The sequence below is a fragment of the Triturus cristatus genome, chromosome 4_2 (assembly GCF_964204655.1).
Source record: "Triturus cristatus chromosome 4_2, aTriCri1.1, whole genome shotgun sequence".
Lineage (NCBI taxonomy): Eukaryota > Metazoa > Chordata > Amphibia > Caudata > Salamandridae > Triturus > Triturus cristatus.
Window position 1 is genome coordinate 622,042,868 of NC_140586.1, and position 20,006 is coordinate 622,062,873.

At 40.5% G+C, this 20,006-nt stretch overlaps 1 protein-coding gene across 1 annotated transcript in view; it reads right to left on the reverse strand.

Annotated features, from left to right (window-relative positions):
• Window positions 1-20,006, reverse strand: part of LRRC7 (leucine rich repeat containing 7) — a 1,991,887-nt gene that overhangs the window by 463,200 nt on the left and 1,508,681 nt on the right. The window lies entirely within an intron of this gene.

Here is a 20,006-nt window from a genome sequence, read left to right on the forward strand (position 1 = left end):
ATTTTCATACCTTGGGATCTTGGGAACTTGGAACACAGCAGTTGGCACTAGGAGCCTTGCATTTGCCCGTGCAATAGGTGCAGTAATCCATTTTGCTAACAAATTGGGGGGCAGACCGGTCCGTGTTTTGTTGGATATCTATAAAGCTAAATGTGTGTCAACTGCTAGCTATGGGGTTGGTATTTGGGGGGTTGCAGATTGTCAGGAAATCCAGGCAAAAGAAAAAAAATTCTTACGCTATCTCCTGGCTGTCCGTAAATCTACTTCCACATACGTCTGCCACAAGGAATTGGATCTGGTTTATATAGTTGATTTAATCAAAATAAGTCCCGTATTGCTATGGCATAAGTTATGGACCTCTAGGGCAACTGTTTTTAACAGAGCAATTATAGCGGACTGCATTAAACTTGAGGGAGCTAAAAATATCCAGTGGCTCTCCTATGTAAAGGACTTTATGATAAATATTGGTTACCCAGCATATTTTAATACCCCCTCCTCACTATCCACAATCTCAAGAAAAGTCTTGAAAGAACGTTGTCTTGTTTTCTTGGAGACTCAACGACGGTCTGTGGAGGGGAAAAAGGCCTCTGTTATCCAACATCACTTTCTTTTACAGGGCCCTGGTCTGCAGTTGTACTTATCCCCCGAGCTATCTAGTTACCATAGAATGTTGCTAGCACGGCTGAGAACGGGTAGTTACTTTAGGCTGGTAACCTTTCCAGATACAAATGATTGGTCGATCAGTTTAACCAAATGCCCATGCGATGATCTTTCTATACAATCTACCATTCATCGTATCTTGTTTTGTAAATTTTATGGATGGGGCAGAAAGAGATACCTGATACCTTTGCTAAAGACATGGGGATTGAGACAATGCAGGCCTGCCTTTTTTAAATTGCTTTTATCGCAAGATGAAAAGTGTATAAATGCGGTATCCAAGTTCTTAACATTTATAATCAGATGTAGATCGTCTATGGGCTAAACTTACTTTTCTGCTTTGAACAAGACGCCCTTAGTAATACTATTAGAACCTTTTTATTCAAATTGTCATGCTTCTGGATTCTTACTATTGTGTTAAATTGTCTGTAATAATTTTAATGTGCTTTTATGATTTGTTAAATCGAATAAAGCTATCTTTGATCTTGATCTTGACAAGGCATTGAAGTAGCTGACATGCAGCATGCTACACAGTGGGGAGTACTTGGATGAAAAAGTGCTGAAAAACTGTGGGTTATGTGGGAACTGTTTTGAGGTTGTGTGTGAGTGACCAGAGAAGTGCTCTTTTTTTGTCTTGTGCCTAGGTTGCAATGGCAGAAAAAGGAGTGAAAGACAAACATGCACTTCTCCTAAATATATGGTTGTTTCTGCATAACAGGTCTTTAGAGATCTACCTAGGAGGGACAGAGGAGAAACCCACTGCATGTTGTGGATACATGCAGTCCTGCAGATACTTTAAGTAGTCTTCCTTGAGCAACAGGTAAGCAATCCCCAGGTATACACTATGTACAGTGAAAATGACCAACGGGCAATGAAAGAAGGAAAAATGGCCCATGTTGCATCCTCTCATATATCCAGAATTTATACATAGAACATTCTAGTCTTGTAAGATGGGTGGAATGTGTCACTACTTCGCCTTATATACAGCAATGGGATGTGGAAATAGTCATTCAGTGATCTATTCCAAGAGTAAAAAAGATTTCTCTTCAAAGGTGTTGGACTCTCACTACAGTGTGTGGCATGCTTCATCATCGAGGCTACTCCTAGCAGCAGATCAATGTCCACTGCAAGCTCCTGCTAATATGGTCCCATATGATTGCTAGGGAGCCCTCTCTTGAGCTTGATATCACAAATGGAGAGGAATAGTAAGATTGTGTAGTGTGTGCCTTTCATATGTTAATTATTACACCATCCTAAAACAACATGAAAAACTCTATGACATAAGCAGATGATAGTTAGAAACCCAAATTATGTTTAAAAAAGTATTAACATGTTTCTGCCCATCACACACTAGCCATTAGAGGTTCTGGGCTTTCAGCAGCACAAAACAAGACTCCTTCTTCATAAAAATTAAGTCCTTTGTCAGCAGAAGAGAGTGTAAGGAACAAAAGGGTCCACATACCATCTGTCTGGTGGTATTGGTTGTGGTTCCCTCCTTATTATAATAACCCGTGGGAGAATAGAGAGATAAACTCAAACCAAAACATGTCAGCCCATTATTATGATGACAGGCACACTAACAATTGTCATGTTTGTGAGATAGGAAATACCATTCTTTAGCTTTAGTTCACCTCACATTAACCACCACAAATGAGAAAAAGTGTTGTCATGGTACTGTTATCAGTAGACTTACCAAGGGCACATTAGATATATGCCTCATGGGTAGGGGGAAGCAGGAATGATACACCTTCCATCAATGGTATCAATGTATATTTGAGATACTAGCCACAAAACAGGCTGTCAAAAAATCTATCCATTTGATACCTTATGGTGCATTTAACTTTTCAGAAATATCTGGGAGGCCTTAATCACCATTGAGTAACCAGTAATGATAAAAAAACACCTGGTTGATGCCTTTCTTTGGATCTCTTATGGAAACTATACTTCATGAAGGGGCCAGTCAAGAAACACATCATGCCTAGTCTAAAGGAACTGTGTGTGTGCCATGTGGTGTAATGTCTTAGAATCTTAACAGTCTCAAATAAAATCATATCACAGTTATAAGACTGAGAGGAGTTCCAACTGTTTCCTTCACAAATCATGTTAAGTGTGGAACTACAGTTTTAGTATTTGACTATTATTAGGAATCAGACACCATTGGACCCTGGTGGAAACAAAAACAGCAACCAATATGTAACCAAGCACATGGTAATTTGCTGAAGTCTTGAGAGATTTGCATTACCCGCAAGACTTGGATAATCTCGGCAGAGGTCTTGGCTGAACTGCTATATTAGCCACACCCATTGGGTTCTCGACACTTGGCATTGAGAATCCGAGGAGTGTGGTGCAGTCAGCTTGACAGCTCTATGAAGCCTGACTGAAGTGTGGAAGACAGACAGAGGATTCCCTCGCGAAAAGACGAAGCTAAATACTTGACCCGCGTGATGTCTTGTAACAATAGTAAGGCTGCAATGCCTAGAAAGAGATCAATAGTGAGGGGAGCCAAGACAACGCCTACTAATCCTATTGAATCTGTGTGAAATTTTTAATCATGAATGCATGGATACTCATTTTTGATGAACACTTATGTGTTGAGAATAATAGCTGTTGATAATCTGAATGAACCCATGTGATTTGTTGGACTAATTTCAGATGAACTCTTAAGCATCTATTCTATCTGTGATTTTGTTGAACTTCAGAGTGTATTTTTTGATCTTTGTTAGTTTGTTAGAGAGAGTGGGAAAAGTTGTCACATAGGTTTGTCTGTTGTCTTTGGGTGTTAGAATACTTTCCAAAAGAGAATCCTAGTGGGTATTTGCTACACATTTTTAAACTCTATGGATCAATTTAGGTGGGTACTATCTCTGCAGAAATCCTAAACTCACGATATCTGCTGGTTCTTTAATGATAGCCCTGTTGGAACAACTCTCCGTGGAGTGTTGGGTTACAAATATCCTCTGTTTGGTGTATAGCCTTTCTCCTGCTGTGGGGTCTCGACTTTGAGTACCTGGTATTCTTGTTTTTAAGATTTTGGGCCTACCTCACACTAATCTAGGACATCTGTACATGTCTAGGCTTGGCCTTTGACAAAAGTCTTCTTCTGGGCCTGTACTAGACCTGGAGAGGTGATCAACAGTACCCTCCATATTGGAAGAGGACTACTGTTTCTGTTTCTGGTACATTTGTGTTGCATATTGGTAGCAGCATATTGTGTTTTTAGAAATCATACCGTGACCTGACCTTTTTATCTGTGCCACAAGAATGGAGCTCTACTGGCCCATTCACATGAATTTTCATGATTACAGATGAACCTGGATGCTAACGCAGAGATCCCAAACATGTAGATGTATGCCAGTTATATGTGATAAGCATGTTACTTGTTGAATGAATGGCTGGGAGAACCAGATTGGCCCAGGCAAACACCTGGCCTGTTCATGTGCACAAGATGGAGGTGAAGTTATTTTCCAAGAGAGCGGAAGTGTACTGCTGTCTTTCCTGAGACAGGAGGGAAGTAACGTGGAAAATGGAGTGGATAGAGAAGAGACAGGCTTCCCTTTAGAAATTCAATTAGGTCCTTTTGATGCAGCAGGCTGATTATTAGGCTTCCTGAATCTGCAGTTTGGTGGATTGTAGGTTGCGACTGCAGTTCCTGTTATCTGAGTCTGAAGGGTCCTTTGGAGCCTTTTGTCTCTGTTCCTGGTCACTGTTAGGTATGGCAGTTGATAGGCAGATGCAGACTGTTCACACCTCTTTATGCCTCTGTTGTGGGTGCAGCAGCCTGAAGGCAACCCTTCAGTTAGGGGCATCCCTCTCGACAATGGGTGTATCAGCCTGAGAAGAACACATGAAAGAAGAACCAACCCAAGCCATTCTGTAAGGGCAGACAGTGAATACACATCCCATATTTGCCATCCCTGCATAAACGTGGGAACTGTTGATCCATTTTTTGTTCCAGTTTCAAGTTCTCTCTGACTATGGAAGAGGTGCTCTATAGACTACAGCACTAGGGCACAAACAGAGCTGGTATGTGTCTGACAGCCAGCTCCCCTGAGGCAAGAGGGCATCACCCTGAGCTAGATCTGGAAGAGCTGTCCTTAATCTCCTGGAATGCCTGAAGAGTCCTGCCTGGTAGAAGAGGAGAGGAGCGAGCCATCCCTGCAGGAGGAGCTGACTACTGGTGTTGACACCAGTATTTGACCTTGGTGATGAGGGTGTTAAAGGGACATGCATACTAGTGGGAGCAAAACCCAATCACAGGTAAAGTATTTTCTTCTTGTGTCAGTGGTATGTGGAAAAGTTCACCCAGTTTGGGGATGATTTATTGATTCTGTTCTAACTCCCTCCCCCTGCTTTTAGTGATGGTGGGAGAATTCTCTGTCTACTGCCACCTGGTTCATTGTTGATATTTGCTTTTGTCACTTCTTTGGTTTCTGCTTGAAATATGTCCATGGAATCTGTGTAGAAAGAGTACACACGTTTCCAATTTATACAGTCATAAAGCTAAGTGATCTCAATATCACAGTTACTCCAGAGGTGAAGAGGAGTAACCCACATACATGTACAGAAGAGAATCAGTAATAATACATGATTTTAGTGATTAAAAAAAAAGAAACATGAGCAGCCCAGAGAAGCAAATTGGTTATTTGTACAAGCCTAGTAGGGCCAACCATGAGAGAAGGGGAGCATATGGTCATGCACAGTTAAATTAAGCCTCCATAAATGCTATATTAGTTCCATCAAAGAGCGATTGAGGAAGAGTCTCACGGCATGCAGTAGATACACGCACCTATCATACATTATCTAATTAATCTGTTGTAGGAGTGACAAAATGAGCCTACACAGGCATAACTAGGAAAAATAAGCCAAAGAAAATTCTATCTAGGGTCTACTGAGAAGGTGTAGGGGAATCCACATCAATGCACAGGTATCTATGGTAAAGCAGGCAAGCAGGAAAGAGATGCGCAAAGTCATAGGGGGAGATTTTTTTTTAATCCGTGCAACGCAGCACAGCCCCCAAGGCTGTGCTGCGTTGCACGACAGGGAGGGAGCAGGTGTGCGCCACATCTTCAGAGATATGACTCTCTCCTCATCTTTCCCAGCACTGATTTCAGCAGTTGTGTGCCAAGCACACAACTTAGAGCCATAGCCCTCGGGTGTGTGCATAGGTTTTGTAAAGGAAGGGTACCCTTGCTGTACAAACTAATATGCCTAGCCATGATGCAAAGCTTTTCCCACAGTGTAGCATGTATACAAAGTCGGAAAAGCACAGAGAAATTAAAGAATTTCACCTGTTAGTGCCTCCTTTGAAGGGGCATTAACTTTTGGCACAAAACCATGTCTACAAATCTTTTGTGTCAAAAGGGCATGGGTGGTTGCATGGGAATGCCCATGTCCCACCCATATAACGTCCTCTTGGTGCCAAGTAACGCAAAGCAGTGCTTTGCACTGCTTTGCGCTACTCTGAGGGTGCTCTCCAACGCAAAAATGTTTTGCGCTGGACGGTAAATGGCAAAACAAAATTATTTTGTGCTGTTTAACGTCACTTTTGTGGGGCTAACCCAGCGTAAAATGTTTGTAAATTTCCCCCTTAGTCTTGTGTCTGTGGGTTAACAGATGAGGGTGACCAGTTGGGCAGGAGGACCACAGGGGCTACAGGCTGAACATGAGAATGCATGTGTGTGGTCTTTCCAGATGTTAAATGCCTAGTAAAGTTTGGTGTTCCGCTTTCCCTTCGAAAGTATCCCTGACTTATGCCTACAAGTGAATTATTAGCTACTGGCAATAATGCATGGTCTGTCTATCGGAACATGAAAATATGAATATGTGGCCCGACCCAGTGGCGGTTTATCAAGAATATGTAAAGTTATTTTCGTAGTGGGTTGTATTGAGAACAGTCACTCATCTTCCCTTTTTCAGCTCTCTCTATCAAGCATGTGGAAACGAGGCGAGAGCAACGTGCATAGCAATGCAGTAAAGCATTTACAACTACACCGGTCTGTGAACAGATGTAAGTGTGTGCCAGTCTACGTGCGTATATTTCTTTAGTATATGGTGATGGCGCAAGGACACGTATAAAAGAGACTTGCTCGGAAGCAATCCTCTCAAATAACTTGTAATACCATAATAATTGTGTTCATAAATACTGATAACGCATCAGAAAATTCGCACACAGAATCTAGGGGAAGCTTGCCTATGTGTATTACTAACAAGTAACCTGTGTGGCTCTAAAATGGCCGCTAAATGTGGGGTTCTGCATTGCGCATGCGTCTACTGCATCTACGCAGTATGACGTACTATCGCTTGGAGGGAAATCTTTGCAGTTGCGCAGTTGCCTTTAAAATGGCAGCTTGCAACTCACATGATAACGCGCATGCCTTGCTGAAACTAAACCATGTAAGTTTACTAAAATGCTAATGGATAAGATTTATATAAGTAAATAGGAATAGAGTAGAGATAAGTGGTATACAGTTAAATCTCTATTAGCTCGTATTTGGGCGTCCGTGCAGGACTGAACTTTGCGCTTCATGTGACCATTTCACATACGCAGTTGAAACGACCCAGGAGACATGATGCAAAGCCTTGAATGTCATCCAAAAGAAGAATAGTAACATGCCCTGAGAACAAGCATAATGTCCTGAGAACGGAAAGAATTTTTAATAAAACTGTATACATTGTATTGATTAACTTGCGAATGCGGGTAGGAAATAAAGCATGGGAAAGTAAATTTAGGGGAGGGAACATAGAACAATGAGCTTAAAGAAAAGTATCAAACTTAGCATGGTGTGATGATCATCTACCCTTTCCTTGTCCAATCAGATTTAGGAGTTTCGTAAATTTGAAACATTCAGGGGTGGTACATGCCATTAGAAAGGTATAATAGAGGTAGTTTAGTTAGATTAGTTAACACAGAGAGACGGAGAATGCTGAGAGACCAAGGGGTTGGTTTCCACACTATACAAGGTAAATATAATTCTGTGTAGTATGTCAATGTACTGCTCTCTCTTTTCGCCCCTACTCAGGTTCTGTCATCGTAATAATTTTGTTTAACTAATATTCTGATTGAATTATTTTCTCTTCCTCTCCTTGTCGAAGACGGTGTTCTAACTGTATTATGGTTCTTGGCTCACATGAATTTACTAGATAAACATTTTAAACTCTCCCGAGTCTGAAGTTATTTAATAAAGGTTTATTATATGTAATTTTTCACCCATTCAGTTAACTAAAAGGTCCATTTACCAGAGGAAAATATATCGGATCAAGAGGTTTGGTAAGATATAATTAGATAAAATTCATCTTACAGGCATTAGCACAATAAATTGACCCCAGTGGTATTTACTAGCCTACATGAATAAGTGTGTTTATGTGCCCAAGTGAATGTATAGTAAGTGAGTACCTGAGGTTGGGAAAACCGCTGGATCAGTTTTTTTGGAAGCAGAGCTATGTTTTAATTTATTAGCTAGTTAAGTGAAAAAGTTGAATCCGAATTATTGGTTATGTATTACCTTACCCGTCTGTACTTGTTTTATGTTGTCTGGAAATTCCCAGGAATATTGAATAGCGGGTGGTGAATGGAAACCACACTGCAGTGAGGTTGATCGTTTGCAAAAGATAGGACTGAAGGGCTATGCAAGGCTGACAGTGTTGAATTAGGGACTATTTTGTATAAAAGTGAGAGTGATTGATAGCAAAGAAATTTGCTGGTGAAACTTTGGTCCTATATCACCTAGAAAGGGTAGTACTGAAGGAGTAGCAGGTGCATCGGTGCTTGAGTGAAGAGTAACCGGAAGGGTTTTACTCGTAGTGTGTGAAGAGTAAGAAGAATAGTTTACTCGCAGTAAACGTAAATCAACTTTCTGGTTTAAGTAAAGCAAACAGAGTAGCAAATGTTTCTATGTTGTCAATTAATGAATTTGTATGAAAAATTGAAAGAAAAATAAGTTTTGTGTTACCTTGCAAAGGAGGGGTCAGTTGAGGGTTCTGCACTGATGTCACACAGGGCCGCACTATGATTGGTTGGAACAGCGGGCGTGTGACTGACGCGAAATTGTAAAAGAGGGGTCAGTAGTAAGGAGCGATACTGACCTTACAGAAAAGCCGCACTAGTATTGGCTAAGAGCATAGTGTAAAATAGAATCATGTTGGTCAAAAGAATAAAAGCCGCACGGGTATTGGTTGGACATTAGAGTAAGAGCGAAGATTTGATTTGGCTAGCAAGATAGACGCAATAATAATAATAGACAGTGGGATTTCTATGTGGAGACACGATCCAACATTAATAGGGAATCGGCCTGACAGAAGGTATTTAGGTTTTGCCAGAGAACTATATATAAAAAGATCGATAACAACAATGTACGGAGAAAAGAGAAAGATGACGTTTATGCAGAAAATGAAAAATTATTTGAAAAAGGATAAGCCTGTTAAGACTAAAGTGGGAATTCTTATTCCTCCCCCGAAAACGCCTGCATCATACATGATGATGGAGAGAGGCTATCATACTTGTGTATGGTTGGAGAATTGGATAGAATATACAAAAGAAGATGGAGTGCTAGCTTTCCCAGACCATGGTACATTTAATGGGAGAATTCTGCATAACCTGAGATTAAAAATTAATTAATTACAGCCCCGACCAAGATTAACCCAATATGAAGCTTTAGAGGAATGGGAAACTGAAACATTTGAGCGCGATCGATCCAAAAGTAGCAGGAACCTTAGTGGATATTATCCCAGGCTAAAGCGTGAAACTCAAGATAGTCAGATGAAACAATGGAGACAAGCGATGGTAGCTGAAGGATTATATCCTGTACTAATGACTGAGGAACATTCAGGAGGTAAATACACAGAGAAGACCAAACATTTAACGATGAAAGGTAGTGGAGAATCGGAAGATGATTTTTTGGAGTACATTTTAATGAAAAACCCTCCGCCTTACCAAGAGGAACAGAGCAGAACTACTCCTAGTGCTCGGTCCTGGGAACACCATTCGTTCCTCAAATTATGCATGTTACAACAAATGGAAGGGTAAAAAAAAAAGAGGAAATAAACAAGAATAGAGAGGAATTGATACAGAAAATAACCCAATTGAGTACTCACCCTGAAGCCCTAACCATACCTGTGACTATAGGTCCAGTGGTTCCATTGTATGGTGATAAGACAATTGTTCACAAACCCCCAGTCATGTCCACACCTACAATTGAACCCAGAAAAGATAACTTAATCATTGATGAACAAGGTAGTGAATGTGAGTCGGTAATATAATTGATGGATTTACCGATAAGAGGTCAGATAAGTGAAACTCCGAGAATAATTACACCTAGTTGTTCGAAGGAAGTACAAATGGAAACAGATGGAGTTAAGAATGCCACAGTGATATCCCCAGAAGAAATAGAAAATGGGCACAGGGAATAGACAAGCCAAAACAACCAATGAAAATCTTAGATATCTACAAATTGAAAGTGAAACTGGAAGAAATGATAGCTGGGAATGTAGGGTTAGACAGGTTGAACACATACAGTGAAGAAGAGTTATTGTTTATCTGCAGAAGTATCACCCGAAATACAAAATTATTATGTGAGAAATTGACAGACTTAGCTTCTGAAATAGGAGTTGAAATAGGCAAATCCAAAGTATTACAGAAACCCTACAGAGCAGAATTCAGTGATAAAGACCTAGAAAATATGAATGTGTCTGGAAGAAAGTTACTGGTTAAAGAGTTGATGACCATTTTACAAAAATGGGGTGACTTAGACAAAAGGAAAGCTAGATGGAAGCGGAACAGGAAAGAAGCATGTGCCAATTGAACCACTTCTGAATTTGTGATGAAGGAAACAGGAAAGGTAGAAAGATTATGTCCTATGAGGGAGGTACCAGGAGGATATGTACATGTACCATGGACTAGACAGGATATTTTATCCTTTACAAATGATTTCCCGAAGTTAAGAGAAAAGCCAGTAGAGTGGTATCGGCAAGTTGAAAGATTTGTGAAAGTTTCTAAAGTGCTGTTAAAGGACTTGGATGGTTTGTTTGATATTGTGGTGCCTACTGATTTATGGACAGAATGTAAAATTACTGTTGATTGGCCTAGTGATGAATACCCGAGATATGAGAAAACAGGAGCTCCTTCAGAAGAGGTAATGAAGAAATATCACCAGGTGATCACTTTCTTGAAAGGGCACATCCCCCCGAAATAAACAGATTGGGTAAAAATAGACCTGGTCCTACTTGATCTGTCTGCTGCCTTCGACACGGTCGACCATCATCTCTTGGTCGACCTTGTCAGGGAAGCTGGAATCTCTGGCCCGCCTTAAGCTGTATCATTTCCTTTTCGGCAGATCGATCTCAGGCAGTTCAAACGGCTCAGTTCACTGCCCCCAGCGTTCAAATCTCCTGTGGCGTCCCTCAGGGCTCTTCTTTGTCACCCTTGCTATTCAACCTCTACCTTCTTCCCCTTGTCCGAACCTTGCAGGAGTGCAAAGTTTGCACTTTTAATTACGCCGATGATTTCCAACTCATCTTTCCCATTAGCAACACCCCCAGTCGGTCCACGCATTTCAATCCACCATGCTATTTATCAGCACATGGATGAACAAAAACCATCTGAAACTCAACCCGGACAAAACGGAACTCATCCTAACTGGTGGTATTGCTAAAAACCATTAGGGGCCCCACTTCTGGCCCAGTGATCTGGGCCAGCCTCCCGTTCCCTCCAGCACAGCTAAAAGTTTAGGGGTGATCATTAGTCAAGATCTTACTCTGAAGCCCCAGATTAGCTCTGTGGTATCCACCTGTTTCTTCCAACTCCGGAAAATAAAGAAGATTTGTAAATACCTTACTTATGACGCTCGCATCCAAGTAGTCATTGCCATGGTCATGTCACATGTTGACTACGCCAACTCCTTGTATTTTGGCATCCCCCTTCACTTATCCAAACGGCTACAGCTAATACAAAACCAGGCAGCGCGCCTAATCACTCACCAACCTAGGCATTATCATATCACTCCCATCCTTAAGCATCTTCATTGGCTGCCTGTCGCCCAGTGGAGTGCTTTCAAAATCGGCTGTCTTATCTTTAAATCACTCAATAGCTCTAGCCCTAAATTTGTCAACAACATGATTAATAAATACACCCCCACTCGTCATCTACGTTCTGCTCATAAAAATTTCCTTTCAACCCCTTCCTTCAGACTCAAACGCACCGGTGGAGCTAGATTCTCCATACTGGCCCCCACGTTTTGGAACTCTCTTCCCTCTGAAATCCGTCTCTCCTCCACTCTCCTCGTTTTCAGAGGTCTTTTAAAGACCTGGCTTTTCCGACAGGCCTTCTAACTCTTTCTTTGAACCAGACATCTGCCAAACCAGCGCCATGAAACCTCCCCGGTGTACGAGCGCTTTATAAATTCTCATTGACATGACATGACAACAACCCAGGACAGAAATGAGTCCGTACATACCTATTATGAACGCTTACTGCAGGTATTTAAAAAGTATAGCAGGTTTGAGAACATTGGAGATAAAGACATGGGACATTTTGTGTACCGATTTGTGACAGGATTAAAACCAGAAATTGGAGACATTATTCGGCAACACATGTTGTGTTGGCAAGCGAGGGCCATAGACGACATTCTCAAATACGCAAAGTATTGCGGAGATGAGATTGACAATAAACGCAAGAAATTGGAAGAAAAAGTAATGTGGGCACAAGTAAAATTAGCAGAACAGCAGGAACTCCAACTAAATAGCCAGACAGGAAATCAAGAAAAAGGGCAAGGCCAAAATGAAAATAATGGGGGAAACAGAATGGACGAATGAGTAGAGAGGAGGCAAAGAAAAAGTTTCCTTGTCATGGGTGCGGAAAATTGGGGCATTGGAAAAACAAGTGTAAAATCATACAGAACAATAATGGCCCAACTCAAAATTTAAATCCACAGATGCAGAATGAGGGGATAATGAATCAACTGCGGCAGGTTGTAAATCTACAGAGTCAGTTGCCACCTGCTCCTATGTCAAATTTTGTTAACCAGACCAAGTACAGTGCGGACACCGGATTTCAAGGAGGAAGTGGTAAGAAAAATTCTGTAACTTCACAATTTCTTTTACAGGACCCTTATTTCGATGACCGTGACCAATGAAGGTGCCTGAGAGGGGAGGAAAGGGAATGCGTACTTTGCGCATCCTTACCGGTAGATCAGTCAGGTCCATATGTTGATGGTAAAGTAGAAGGAAAAGATATTACCTTCTTATTGGACACTGGTGCTACCCGTTCTACTGTGAGAACAGCAGATATTCCAAACCTACCCCTCTCGGTAGAAGCGATCCAAGTAGTGGGCGTTTCCAATAAACAGATTAGAACCCCTATTACAGAACCCCTGGAGGTACGCATTGGCAATTGTAGGGAAATGCACAAATTCGTAGTGTGTGACTCCAGTCCTGTAAATTTATTAGGAAGAGATCTACTGTGCAAAATGAACTGCACAATATTTTGCACACCAGACGGTGTTGCAATTAAAATCCCAGATGAAGACGGAGTCTACAAATTTATGTTAGCTCAATAAGGCACAGAGATAGATGAGATGTATTCTATGATGACCAAAGATGACTTACCAGATGAGGTCAAAACGACGGTAAATCCAGATGTGTGGGATTTTACAGGAAAAGATGTAGGGTTAATGGCAAATGTAGACCCAGTAAAAGTAACCGTAAAGGAAAGTGCAGATTACCCAAGCCCTCGACAATACAAGATGAGTCCTGAAGTTAAAGGTGGTGTTGCAGCAGAAATTGATCGAATGATCGAACAAGGCATTCTAAAAGAAATAAGGAGTAGTCCCTGTAATTCACCTATAATTGGCATAAATAAACCTAATAGAAAAGATAGGATAGCTCAGGACCTGAGAAAGATTAATAAAATTGTTGTGCCTTGTTGCCCTGTAGTGCCCAACAAAGCTGTGATTCTGTACCAGATACCCTGGAAGGCAGGATGGTTTACCGTAATTGATTTCTGCCATGCTTTTTACTCTATCCCTTTACACCCAGACAGCAAATATATTTTCTCCTTTAAGTTTGAGGATTGTATTTTTGTTTGGAATCGTGTTCCTCAAGGGTACACTGAAAGTCCTTCAATTTTCAATCATATACTGAAACGTACCTAGAAACCTTAGTGTTTACCCAGAGAGTAAGTATAATTGCAGTATATTGACAACTTACTATTCGCATCCAAAACAAGAGATGACTGTGTTGCTGATTCAATTGCCTTGTTGAACCATTTGGCTGAAGGTGGGCATAAAGTGTCCCCAGAAAAATTACAGTTTTGCCAAACCAGAGTCAAATATATTGGACACCAAATAGAACGATAGAACGTCGAGTGAGGAGAGTGGCGTCTGAAAGAATAGAAATAATAAGACAAATGAAATTGCCGCAAACCCAGAGAGAAATCAGAATGTTCCTTGGAGTTGTAGGATACTGTAGGCAGTGGATTGTAGGATTTTCCTTTTTGGCCAAGCCCCTAATATAAATGACCAAGAAACGAGCAAAGGATCCAATAGAATGGGATGATGAAAGTATGGAAGCATTTGTGAAATTACGAAAATGTCTATGTGAAGCCCCAGCATTAGGAATGCCAGATTATTCAAAAGAATTCTCACTGTTTTGTTGTGAGAGGAATAGTTGTGCGCTCTTGGTTTTAACTCAGAGACATGGCTTGATGCGACGACCTGTGGCATATTTCTCTGCTACTTTAGACCCTGTAGCCTCAGCTTTACCTGGTTGTTTAAAAGCAGTAGCTGCCACATGTACAAGTCTATAACAAAGTGAATCAATTGTGATGGGACATCCAGTAAAAGTGCACGTCCCACATTCAGTGGAAATTCTATAACAAGAACTCGAACTCAATATCTCACTTCTAGTCGGATGACAAAATATGAAAGAATTATCTTAGGTGCTGAAAAAGTGACAATAGTCAGGTGTACAGTGTTGAACCCTGCCACCTTGTTACCAGAGGCCTATGGAGAAGAAGTGAGGGATGAAGTCGAACACGATTGTCTGGATGTGACGGAGCTTTGCACTAAGCCCTGTCCAGACATACAGGAACAACCCCTGAAAAATGCAGAACATGAGTTGTTTGTAGATTGCTCGTGTATGCGCCATGAGGAGGGAGGGCTGAGTGCTGCTCACACTGTATGTACATTGGCTGGAATAGTCGAAGCATCCTATTTGCCAGGAGTCAAATCTGCATAAGTAGCCGAATTGGTGGCTTTGATTAAAGCATGCAAAATTGGGAATAATTGGAAAGTAACCATTTTTACTGATAGTCAGTATGGTTACGGGGTTGTGCATGATTTTGGCCAACTTTGGATGCAGAGGGATTTTTTGACTTCTTCAGGATCCCCAATTAAATTAAATGGAAATTTCGTAAAGGAATTGCTTGAAGCAATACAATTGCCAAAAGAAGTGGCAGTGTTCAAGTATGCCACACATCAGTCAGGAAATGACTATGTGACAGCTGGTAACAGGTATGCTGACCAAGTTGCCCAACATTGTGCCAAATATAAAATGGCAGTGAACAAGAAAATCGAAACAATTGGAATCAGCTGCCAACTTATGCTACTTTCAGGATTAGAGACATGGGAAGAACTAAAACAACTGCAGGATGAGGCAGAGATGAAGGAAAGACTACAGATTGACTTTCTTCAATTGCCTTCTTGCAGAGGTTCGAAGTACATACTTGTTATAGTCTGTTTGTTTTCACGGTGGGTGGAGGCATACCCTACAAGAAGAAATGACAGTATAACAGTTGCCAAACTTTTGCTGAGGGAACTGATTCCTCAATTCGGTTTTCCAGTAACTTTTGGAATCAGATAGAGGGTCTCATTTTAATAATGAAGTAATTCGACTAATCTGTGAAGCATTTAAAATTGAACAAAAACTGCACTGTGCATACCGCCCAGAGGCTTTTGGAGTGGTAGAACAACGGAATGGCACTATAAAAGCTAGAATGGGAAAGATATGTTCATCTACCCCACTGGATTGGCCTGATGCTTTAGCTTTTATTCTGATGGGACTCAGAAGCATTTCTGATAGGAATACAGGGTTGAGTCCCCATGAATTACTCATGGAAAGAGCAATGAGGCAGGCATGTACACCAGGACACAAACTGTTGAATATATCTGATGATTTGGTATTGGGATTTCGCAAAGAACTGGCTGACCTAGTGTGTTCTATCTCTCACCAGGTTGGAGAAGACGCAGTTGCCAGGCAGCCGAATCAAGCACATGATCTGAATCCTGGTATTTGGGTGGTGGTGAAAGAAAACACTCGAGAGTCGTGTCTATCACCCAGGTGGGGAAAACCACAGCAGGTTATATTGGTTACCACCACAGCAGTGAAATGTGCAGGCTTGCCTAATTGGATTCATGCAAGCCATACCAAGAGAGTACCAGCACCTGGCACAGAAGGTTCTCAACATACACAAGTAGTTGAGACTGCGTAAGGTTGTACAGCTGCAGGATCTAGAATAACAAGCCCTGAAATAGCTGATCGAGAAAAACCAATCACAAGTCAGGATGACTGGATACCAGTGGATGACATACCTGAAGTAAATGTGAAAACAAGACGCCAAATCCGTTTAGAAAGACAGGAGAGTAGTAAGGACCAGACAGGTATAGAAGAACCAGCTCAGGAAAGAGGTGATACAGCTATTGGAGAACCTGAGCAGGAACAGATAAGGAGAGAACAATCTACTCAGACTGAAGTGGATGCAATAATAAATGAGTCTGAGGAGGGATAGATAGGTCTAGAAGAACGCTTTTGGGCTGCAGAGACCCAAAGTGCAATAAGACCCGAGCAGGACCAGTTAGGAAAAGAAAAACAACTTCAGGTAGAAGAAGAAGAGAAAATCAAGATAAAACCTGAACAGGGTCAGATTAGGGAAGAAGAACGCATCCAGGCAGAAAAAGATGGTACAGGAGTAAGCCCTGGACAGGGTCAGACAGAGAGGAAATCTGAAGAAGATAACCAAGTTGTAACACAACATAACAAAAATAAAAGAACACTTGAAGACAGTGACAGTGCAGTGCAAGCACAAAGAGTCAGAAGAGGTGACAATAGGCCGAGTGTTGTGAAGCGGCTAAAGTATCATTTCAAAACAGTTAATCAAGAACCTGATCAAGTAAACGAAATTTCTAGTCAGTCTGGAACATCTGCTGATCAGCCCATACAACAAAGTTAAAGATTGAGAATATTGAACAATAAATTCAAGGGTCCTGAATGGACCTATGTAATTCTTGAAGAATTAGAGAATCTAGATTTGAATGAAAAAATTGATGAAGAAATAATTGCAGAACAGATTATTGAAGAAGTGAGACAAACCTGAAAATTTCTCAAAGGAATTTTGAATTCCACAAGTAAATCGAAAGTATAGAAGAGAAATCTTCTTGACTCAGAATGGCTGATGATAGGGCTGCTGGAAAACCGAAATGAAATTGTGTAAAAAGTGTTGTAGAATATGCATATGTAGTATATTGTTAGTACTCATAGTTTGGTTGGTACTGACAGTAGCCATCCCTTATTTGATGCTTACAAAAGAAAGGAATAACACCTAAATGAATGAGAAAGTAGCTAACAAGAAAGGAAATAGGGTAGCATTAGATGCACCAGATGAGAATAAGATAAAACGATACAAAGTAGATCTAGAAGCACCAGATGAGTTAGTTATATCCCACACTGTAACAATGACACTGCTTTAAATGTATTTACAAAGTTACTAGTGCAGTACGTGGACACTATGGAAGTTAGTGATTGTTATGTGTGTATGAAATTAGCAGCATCAGTAGCAGAAGGCGTGACAGATCATCATATTTCATTAACATATGGTATATCTTGTAGTGTTTTAGCAAGTTTGTTTTATAGAACAGGAAAACTACAATATTCTAATTCTAATGTAGATGTGATTTTTTCCTAGGTTCCTAACGATGAAGACAATAGATATAGCCGAAGCACACAAGCCCAATTTAACATGTAAATTACACGAAGAAGAAAATATATTTTTGAATTTAGTTGAGCAAAGGAGACAGGACTTCCAGAGAAGGGCTTCTGAAATGAAACCACAGATACCTCAATGGGCTGAGAAAGATGAAATGTATTAAACTGGCAAGACTCATGCTGCTATGTCCTTGGACTTTGAAAAGAAAGGGAAGATCTGCCTCCATAGATTAAAGACTGAATATAACAATGTATTTATTGGTTCCAGTGAACGTGAACATAATTTCTTAGTTATTTGGGGATGGGGAATAAAAGGTGGAACAGATCAAGTATTTCCTGGAATTTTTTATGTGTGTGGCAATAAAGCTTATTTCAGGTTGCCTGATCATTGATATGGGAGTTGCTATTTTGGAATAGTATTCCCAAAGGGGTACCATGTGAGAAGAATCATTGGAAGCAATGAAGACACAAAGGAACTAACACGTATAAAAAGAGCTAGTTTTTCTGAAATAGTAGGTGACATTTTCAGTGCATTGATACCTTAAGTGGGAGTAATCCGGAATTCCCGAAAGATTTGTCAGCTATCCACAGTAGTAGATCGGTTATCTACTGACACTGCTGGAGGATTCTTGATGATCAATACAGAAATGGTTGCGATCAGATCTATGGTTTTGCAAATTCGACTTGCTCTTGATATATTATTGGCAAAAGACGGCGGAGTCTGTAAAATGCTGAAGGCGCAACATTGTTGCACCTACATACCGGATAAAAGTGTTGAAATTGGAAGATATATTAAACACATTATGGGAAAAATAATTAAAACCACTGGAAGTTGATAGTATATGGACAAAATTAACAAATAGTATTACTACAATAGGGAGCTGGTTTTCTAACATAGGTAAGAGCATAACAGGTCAAATAATACTGCCAATTTTAGGGATAACAATATTAGTCTTAGCAATAATGACACGGTTCAAATGTTGCAAGAAAAGAAAAGAGTATGAAGTAAATGAAATGAGTAAGAAAGGAAAGTATGAAGAGATACAACTTGAAGAATTGAAAAGAAATATATATAAAAGAATGAAGGGTCTACAGTAGAGAAATGAAAAGAAAGGCAATGAGAAGGTTGAAGAAGAAATTGAAATGTGCAACAGTTGCCATCTGATTTAGTGATGGAAATTAAGTGATGACATAAAATGCCATCAGAGAGGGGATTGATGGAGCAAGGACTCGTATAAAAGAGACTTGCTTGGAAGCAATCCTCTCAAATAACTTGTAATACCATAATAATTGTGTTCGTAAATACTGAAAACGCACCAGAAAATTCACACACTTAATTTTAACACGGGATTCTGCATTGCGCATGTGTCTACTGCATCTAAGCAGTATGGCGTACTATCGCTTGGAGGGAAATCTTTGCAACTGCACAGTTGCCTTTAAAATGGCCGCTTGGAATTCACATGATAATGCGCATGCCTTGCAGAAACTAAACCATGTAAGTTTACTAAAATGCGAATGCGTAAGATTTAAGTAAATGGGAATAGAGTAGAGATAAGTGGTATACAGTGAAATCATTTATTTTTTATTTTAATACTCTCTTTCTTTGACCTCTCTATTAGTTTGTATTTGGGCCTCCGTGCAGGACTGAACTTTGCGTATCATGTGACCATTTCATATGCGCTGTTGAAACGACACAGGAGCCGTGATGCAAAGCCTTGAATGTCATCCAAAAGAAGAATAGTAACATGCCCTGAGAACAAGCATGATGTCCTGAGAACGGAAAGTATTTTTAATAAAACTGTATACTTTGTATTGATTAACTTGTGAATGTGGGTGGGAAATAAAGCATTGGAAAATAAATTAAGGGGAGGGAACATAGAACACTGAGCTTAAAGAAAAGTATTAAACTTAGCATGGTGTGATGATCATCTCCCCTTTCCTTCTCCAATCAGAGTTAGAAGTTTCGTAAATATGAAACATTCAGGGGTGGTACATGCCATTAGAAAGGTATAATAGAGGTAGTTTTGTTAGATTAGTTAACACAGAGAGATGGAGAATGCTGAGAGACTGAGATGCTGTCCGAAAATTAGGAAAATACTGAAGAAGATCCAAATCCAGACATAGAACTTTTGAGCCAATTAATAGAGAACATCGTGGAAGAATCGAGGAGGCACATAATAGAGAACATCGTGGAAGAATCGAGGAGGAAGATAGCGTCAGAGAGGGATGCGGCGCAGGCGTCGTATCTAGAAGAGGTCATCTATCCTGTCCTGAATACTGTCCTAAGCCTTTGTCACCTGATCTGTCCCAGGGGACCTTTCCCAATTCCTTGGCTAAGGGGTTGGTTTCCACACCATACAAGATAAATACAATTCTGTGTA